Source organism: Buteo buteo, chromosome 10, assembly GCF_964188355.1.
Source record: "Buteo buteo chromosome 10, bButBut1.hap1.1, whole genome shotgun sequence".
NCBI classification, from domain to species: domain Eukaryota; kingdom Metazoa; phylum Chordata; class Aves; order Accipitriformes; family Accipitridae; genus Buteo; species Buteo buteo.
Window position 1 is genome coordinate 12,513,909 of NC_134180.1, and position 9,195 is coordinate 12,523,103.

Genomic DNA, 9,195 nt, shown 5'->3' on the forward strand with positions numbered 1-9,195 from the left:
CAGGTTTTTGTCTTTCTGATTAAATCTGTCAAATCATACCTTCCACAATTTCTCTTCCTTAGCTTTCTAAGCTCAACATCAAATTGTATTGTAGCTTACTTTTACAAGTTTGGACCTGGGCAGAAAGCTAGAACTTCAGCTTTAGCTCACTTATACATCTAACTTTGGTATGATTCAGAGGACCAAAGCTATCTTGCTAGCTTAGTCAATTCAGAGGCATGTAAGCACAGAGAGGGCAATTCAGAATATCTAAAGTAGGTGCTTAGAGCACATTGTGTGGAAAAAAATCCCAGTTTAATGTTATGACTACAAAAAAAAAAAGCTTCTTTGACCTATTAGTCACCCTTGAGCATTCTTCTGTTCTGCATTCACTGCAATGCTTCTCTTTTCCAGTCAGTCATACTGGCTACATAATAGAAGAGTTCTTTAGTGCTTCTAATTTTTATTGTCATTGTGTTCCCACTGTTATGTTAATTAGATTAAACCAGACTCCTGCTGAGACTGTAACAATGATAAACATTGTAGTAATCTGTCAGCTCTCTCTGAAACTACTTTTGATGGCTTTGCAAATGTGCTGCCTCAACAGACCACACCGCTGTATAATATAAATAATCTGTTTTGATCACACTTGCTCACATGTGTTGCAATAATCAATATAGAAAAATAAACTCATAATGGCTGGGAACCTGAGGCTCATTATCAATCTTTCCAATCAACTAACCATGAAGAGGGTAATGGAAACAGAATAATTTAAAACATGTACTAATACTGCCATTTTTTAACTATACAATGCAAATATTGTGGGGAATTATGTCCTGCCAGAAGTTTAAAATGACTGTATATTAATACTCATCATCTTCTCTGTCTGGAAAGATTGGCTTGTTCCATTTTTCTCTCTTTGCCTTAAACAGGTTGTAGCCTTTCCACTGCTTGTTCTGAAGATAATAATAAATTCTGACAAGTTTTAACATCGACCCTCAGTTCTATGGGATTTCACTTCCAGGCAGCTAACTTCTAAATCCATATTGTGACAGATTTCATCTGAGGAAAAAAGAACAAGGCAATATTAAGTGCTGAACTGCCTTTCGTGTCCTACTGTATGAAGATGTTCAGCAACAGGGCACTCCTCATTAGCAGACCATATTGAGAAGTAGGGTGGACTTCATAAATGCAGGTTCTTTACTAGTGATGTGCAAACCATTATAACAAATAGCGATGTACTTCTCACTAGTTTTTGCCTCATTTAACTGAATCCAAAAGGTTGTCTTCTGCATTCAGCATGCCTGTGTGTGTCTGTGCATGTACAGACATATGTATCTGCTGTGTTCACAAACCTGTATTACACATCTCATTTCTCCTCTTACAGCAAATTTGAACCAAATGTGTGAGGCTGTAGACAACAGGTGTAGGCTGTTTTCCTCTAAACTGTGTTCTTGCTGGTCATTTGGAAGGCAAAAATTTTCCCAATAGCAGAACCACAGACTTTAAAAACAAGTAATGCCAAGATCTCACTTTTCCATCCCTTAGCCTGAAAACAATGAAAGAAGAGTGGAGGTGGAACCCAGAAAGGAAAATTATTTCTTCTTTAGACCTCTACCCTAACATAATGCCTGCCCCCAGCACCTATCAAAGTCCACTACAGATCCCTAATTCATAAGGCTGTTTAGAAGATTATCTGACAATTGTTATCTTTGTCTTCAGGTGTGGGAGCTGATTCACAAACCTTAAGTGACTTGCTTAGGTTCACATAGGCAGTCTGTAGTACAAGTGGAAATTGGGCTGCAAAATCCTACTTAATGTGATGGACTGAAACGTGAGTGTGTGCAATATGCATTACCACCCCCAAATAATTTAGAGCTCAGATCTATGTGCCCCAAATTCAAGGGCTGTCCAGACTATAGCAGGAGGACTGTCTTTGAGTTAAACAACTCTTAACATTTATGAGAAAAGAGCTGTGTTACGAAGAAGTGGACAGAACTGCTTTGGTGAGTCACATGCTGACTGGGAACAAGAATACATACACCTGGGAACAAGAACACATACACCACATACAAGCTGGCATACACCTATTTTTCACTATTTCTTGAGGTCACTGCTTAAGCTCAAATAATGGAAAAAACAGATGAGTTAAAAGAAAACCTCTTTGAATTATATTTGAAACACATAGCTGAGGGATGGTCTTGCAAAATTTAACCAGCCTCTGAAAAGTATGGCACAAACATCTGTTGAGCTTCTCCACTTACAATTAGCCCACACTTGATGATACAGTCATATGGGGATCACATACTTTGACCAGCTACAAAGCAAAGTAAGCCTGTGCTATGTGAAATCCTTTAAAATAAGGAATAAAAAGAGGGAAGGAGTAGTCAGTCTTTTGCTATAACTGATGCTTAAGCCAGGGATGACTAAAGCTGTATGCTAATTCTTTTTTCCCAGGATTTTTTCCCGCTCTCCTCTTCTTTGCCTACTTCCGTCCTTATCCTTGACTGTCTGTTTAAAAATATACTTTTATTTATCACTTTCTAAATAACCTTGTAGAGATAAACACAACAGACCAAGACGTCCTCATATTTATTTACCTCTGGCTTGCTTTTCAGTGCAAGCATAAACCTTCAATAACTTCAGCAAAAGTGCTCTTGGTTGGGCCATTCACTGGCAGAAAAACCCTCTATATTTGCAGAATTAATAATTGCAGGAAAAAAAATCTGTATCTGATTGCATCTGTTTCATATAGCTACAATTACAAATGTGACTAAACTTATTTGTGCCCTCCTTTAGAGAGATCTTTGCGGATGCCATGAAGACAGAGTAAGGTATTTCACTCTACTACAGTCTGATGTAAAAAAACTCCACAAGAGGGCACCAGATAGTTATCTTAAATATCATCCAGGCAGCTATTAATTAAAAACTGTTACTTGCACCTCATTTGAGATCAATAGCTGTATTAACCAACTACAAGTTAGGCCTTCAATATAGAAACATTCAGTGGCAAGTTCAGTGTTTCCATCTAAACTCTCAGCTTGAAGTTTGTGACTTCTGTTTCGGATCCCAAGGACAGCTTGTATGCAGGTATTGCTTCTACCTACAAACATTGCCTCATTTCTCATCTTACTGCCATGATGTCTTGTGTCACATACCTAAAATATTGCACATACCTAACATATTGCCTAGAGCTCTAGGATGAGAACAGCGATTGTTAAATTTGTTTTCCAGGACACGGCACAATTCTTTCACCACAAATGAAAAGTCAAGCAGTGCAAGAGACTGCTTTATTATGGGTTAGTCTCAGTCTGTAGAGCTATTCCTTCAAACACTACCACCTTCCAGGCTTCAGAGGCCTTTGACCTTGTCTTTGCAATGCATATATATAGTTATTTTAAAAAGAAAGCCTACTTCAAAACATTGTACAGAATTTCCCCTATGGGAAACCACAGTCAATATGTGTTAATCACACTTGTTTCCTTACTGCAGAGGATAGGACATTGCAAAAATGTTTGCTGAATCACAAATTAAAAAGTTGTAAAAATTGTGTTATCATGTCCCTATTTCTGTTCAAATTACCTCTGCTACACACCAGAGCTGAAACATTCTGCATTTTTCGTTGCCCTGAGACTACTTAGACCATTTTGAAAGTATGTACAAAATCTCCTCAACTATTTTGAGGAAACAAGGTGGTAAAAAACAAATTAAAAAATCATCTTTCCCCTCAATCTACTTCTTATAATGCAAAAGGTAAATAAAATAGTAAAAAAGGAGTTACAGGAAAAACAGATGCAGCTTTACACCTAGTCTGGATTCTGCCTTATTTATCACCCCTTTTGCAGAGAAAGGTGGCCAACCACAGGAATCACTTCTGTTTCACTAAAGCATTGCAAAAAGTCATCCTTTAGCAAATCTAACAGAGAAATGTTAAAAGTCTTTAAAGCAGATTGACAATGATTCATATTATCATTATGTAATTATTTTGAAAAAACTGCTTAGTTGCAGAAGCCCCTGCATAGCACATGAAACTAGCCTTGGCCCCTAGCCGTGACACTAGTGGGAAGCGTGTTATGGGATGGCAGGACTTCGTCCCACAAGAAGAGAAGAAAGGATTAAGAATCTTTATTGCACATGGCTACGAGGGAACAGAAGGTGGTCAGTGACAGTTTGCCAGTTACACACATACTCTCATGTCCTTCAAAAGGGAACAAAAATGCTCAGCGGGAAAGTGAAGAATACTCCCAGGCTAGGAGTATTAAGTCTTAGTGCAGTTACTACGGAAAATTGAGTTCCTTTTCTGTTTTTGTTTCTAGACATACTCTTAATTAGAAGACTCATTTGACCTAGCATTCAAGAGGAGCAAGATTTTACTGCTTTCCTAGTTGCTTATGAGTTACCACTCTTTTGTCTTTATCTCCAGGCCCCAGATTTCTGGGAACGGAAGGGTATCCATTAGCTTATCTTTTGTAGCCTGAATTTTGAATATCCATTAGCTACATGGAACAGGTCATAATGCACAACATCCCACAAGTAGAAGGAAACCACATGTGTTACTCTTATCCCTTGAAATAAGCTGGACAAGAATAACATTCTGTTATCAGAGATTAAATCATTAGTAAATTAAAGCCAAAAAAGTTCAGTGTACTCTGAAAGTATAGCTTAGGGGACAAGAAAGTAGGACCAGACAGCTGGCTTCACCTTCAAGAATCTACACTAGAACGTAAACTAGCAACAGTAGAGTCACACCTATGTTAGGGTACCTGAATGGCTGTAAACACTGTCAGAAAGTTGCTACTTTGGGCAGATAAACAGCTTCTATCTATTCAGTTCTGATTTTCTTTGGCAGCACATGCAAGAAGAAACAATTATTACCTTTGGTTTTGTTGTGGCTAAACAATATGTTTTAGATAAATGGAATTAATTCTCTTCTTTTACCATATTAAAGGGATAAAGGAAATGCCTAAAATACAGTTCCCACCAAATGAAAATATTTTTAATAAGCTGTCTAATTACCTGATTAAATAATTACATTTTGTCTCCCTGCATTTCTACATCTGTTAATATACTGTCTTAAATATCAAACTCAGAATTAATACCAGCCATTAAGTGCATGCTACCCCACTCCACAAGTCCAAATTAAGCATGCCTTTACAATGATACCTCGAATTATCCAGCTTTGTTATTTCAGTCAAATGTCTTAATGTGCCATGAAGACATTTCACAAACTAAGGAGACATAAAATGTCTACTCAAAGTATGAATATTCTGAAAACATTTTGTATTTCTGAGCACAAGCCCTAAGGCTATAGATTTTGTAAATATCTTTTTTTCCAGACTAAGTGAGTTTGGGGCTTTGCCTTTTGAAATGTTTAAGAATCTGAATTTCATATACTAACATTTTCATTGTATGGCCATTTCTGTAATTCGGGGCTGTGCTATTTTGAACTATCTTTCATTTTTTAAATTGGCAAAATCCTTTGATCACTGCCTGAAACTTCATTTTATGAAGTAGATAATATTATCTTGCAGCTATCTCTGAATGCCTTTGAATGATCTCTTGATGGAAGGGCTTAGTTCCTCAATACCTTTTTGCAGCTCTCTTATGAACCAGAGAAAGGCTTTTCCTCTAGATTGCCACTGGGTATTTCCACCAGATTGTTACAGTTCTAGCAAGAGGAAGAGGTACATTGCAGTTACAGCCACACTGTGGCAATGTCACATCAGTCCATCTACCTGTGCCAACGGTGCCTGTGACTTCAAGATACCCTTGTCAGGCAAATGTTTCTTGTTAAAGTATCTTAGTTTAGTTTTGAAGCTGGAGTAAACATGCAAGTATATAGAGGGGTTTCTTGTATTCTGAACTTCTAGAATGTGACCTGCCACAATACAATCTGTGCTGAGTAATCTTGTTTAATTTCCCATTTGTAATATTGAACATTTTTCATTAAAGATCACACAGCTTGCTTGCCTCTGCTTTATTTTTAAAGACTCAAATCTTAAATTGTAGAAAACCCATCAATTCTGAGCCAGTGTTGGTTCAAAAGAACAACCCCAGTGCTCTTTCTCCCTGTCTCGTTTGTATCTGATTTAATCCTAAGGAAGACTGCTTTGTATAACACTTTGGAACCTGCACAAAGGGTAAATGCCTTAGAAATCTCTCTTGCTCTATTTGATGGGGCAGCCAGCATGGGAAAACGGATTGAGTATTTTACTAATGCTAGGGCAGACAAGTCTCTTAGCCTACCTGGAATACCACCAATTAGCTTACCTTATCTTACCAATTTATTTTTCCCTTGCTATCATTTATTTATACACTCATCTTCCTTTACTGTAATGTACCACAGCGGAGTAATGCACCAACGTGGACATTTCCTCCTACCTTCTCCCACCTTTTGTGTATCATTTACAGTTCCCTGCCTCTAAACTTTTAAAATGGGAGTACTTTATTTTCCTTTTTCTTCTCTCTATATACTCGTTTCTAAAAGGCAGTGAATGGGTGACCTTCAATCACTTTTAACAGGTAATAAATATTTTACCTGGAAGGAGGACATGGAAACAGCATGACTCAGTTGACTGGAGTAATTTTCTTTACTATTATTTTGCTGCTGCAAGGAACAGAAGAAATGTTTCCATTACACCACAAACAGTGGAAACCACGAGCTGATGAACGCTTTTTCAGCTATCATGCTGCATGGTTTTTCTACCTGCTGCAGAGAACAAAAATGCTCACAAATGCAAAGGTTTGAAATACAGCATTATCCATATCCCAGGCTTTCTTGTCTGCACTGTGAGTGCAGAATCACAGAATGATGGGATAACTTGGGCTGGAGGTGACTTCAGGAGGTGCCTGTTCAACCTCCTGCTGAAAGCAGGTCAGCTCTGGGGTCAGATCAGGTTGTTCAGGGCTTGAATGAGTCGAGTCTTGAAAACCTCCAAGAATGGACATGGCACAATCTCTCTGGGAAAACTGTTGCTGCTTGAGTGTCCTCATGGCGAATAGGTTTTCCCTGCATCCAGTCCAAACCTTTCATGTTTCAGTTTATTGTCACCTCTCACCTTGTTCCCTTGTAACACTGAGAAAACCCTGGCTCCATATTCTCAATAACCTCATCCGAAGGGGTTGGATGGTCCCCCAGCATCCACAGGCTGACCAAGCCCCAGTCCTGTGGCCTCTCTTCTCAGGTCAAGTGCTCCAGCCCCAACTGCCCTGGGAGCCTCTCAGACCTTGCTCCATTTTTGTCAATTCCTTTCTGAGGCATTTGACTACGACCCCCAAACTGGACATGGTATCTAGATGTGATCCAACAAGTGCTGAGCATAAGAGACTAATGTCCCCCTTGATCTCCAGGTCATGCCCCTGTTTGTGTCACCCAGGATGCTGGTCCCAGGGCCTTTACCGCAGAGGCAGTAGCGTCCTGGCTCCCGCACCGAGCAGGGTACCTGGTATGGAGCAGAACTGTGCATCTGCACCACATTTTTCCCCTGAACAGGAAACCTTCTTCATGTTGATGTCTCAGCAGACTGACAGCCAGCCTGCATGTGGAAAGTATATGGTGGCCTTTTTTTACATCCTTAAAAGTAGCAAGAACACTACATTGCAGAGAAGATCCATGGTGCTACTATTAAATGGTAAATTCTTATAAATATAAAACAAAGTCAAATAAATATTCTCATAAATATGGCAAGTTGGACACCACTAGCACAACTTAACTGTGTTGAATTTCTTTTTGTCTCCTTTTCAGCAAAATGTTCTTAAAAATGTTTATAGTTTGTTAATTTACATGCCACTGTATAGTTTTGCATTTTACCAGATGCTTCCAACCCACCTTGCACTCCATCTGCCTTTGGAGGTCTGCCTTCCTTACAACTGCATGCTTTCATTTTGCAGATCTTATTTTTGCAACATTCAATGACCTAATATCCATTTAGGTTTTTTCATCTCAAAAAAATTTTACCAACAGTGGTATGTTAACACAGGAACTTCTTCACTCACTGCAGTACCACGGACAATTAACAAGTGAAGCAATTTTCACCAAAGAACACTTTCTGGTACAGCAATAGCTTGACAGACGACGTCTTCCTTTCCTCGGCACTGATGAACAGCTGAAACATCAGGAAAATTTCAGTCATTAATTCTGACTAGTTTCATTCTAAAGGGAGAAACTTATCAGAATCTCTTTTTCTGTTCTGTACCAGCTTTGAACTTTAACACTTAAAGAGCTCAACACAACCCACTTAAAAAAAATATTCTTTAAAAAAAACTAATCAAGAACAAAAAAGGACTGTTAAATCCTGTCTCCAGTTGACTCCCTCTGAGATTTAGCTGAGACATTTGATCACACTTAGAAAACAGAGATGTTATTGCTGACTACCTTACCAAGCTCTGGTGGGGATTTAATTATATAGGCTGAGGTGTAGGTCACAAGGGGTGTGGGGGAGTGAAGGCTACTACATAAAAATAGTTACTTAGAATGACCAGGAAAAACCTGACATAAGCTAGAATTTCTTAAAAATACGTGAAGTTTTGCAAAAAGGGAAAAAGTTCAAACCAGGACTTTGTTAATATTCCATTTATGAGAATACTAACTGCAAAACTCTAGGAAAACTTAAAATACTCCATATTGAATTGCTTCAAATACTCCATATTGAATAATCTTAAATGATGTTGCTGCATCATTAAAGACTGAAGTATTAATTCAAATTTACGTCCCACAAGATGATCTCTGTTCACTTTTTACTCGCGCCAGATTTAATTACACTAAGTGTACTGCTTTGCTTTTGCTATAAAACAGTTAATGACAAGACCAATAAAGGCACCACTGAAGACCCAAAGCTCATAAAAACTATCTTAATTTAACAAACATTAAAACGAGACACCGGAAGACAAATGCTTATTTCACTTTTACAACCGCAGAGCGGACTCGAGACGCTTGAAAACGTTTAATGTGCACTTTTGCATCTGAAATACAAGCACAACCGAGCCTTGCCTCAGTTTCTGACCCTTATTTGAGGAGGGTGATGATGGCAGCATGCCTTTACGTTGGGCTCGGTGCCACGCTGCCCCAGCCTCACGGTTCAGTCCTGCCCGGGGTTCCAGCTTTGTCTCACAGCCTACAAACGGCAGGCACCTTCCTCTCTTCGGAAAGGCGGCCGAGAGCAAGACCGGTCAAGAGCCGTGGAGTTTAGAGGGCACATCCAGCGAGAAAAGCCCAGC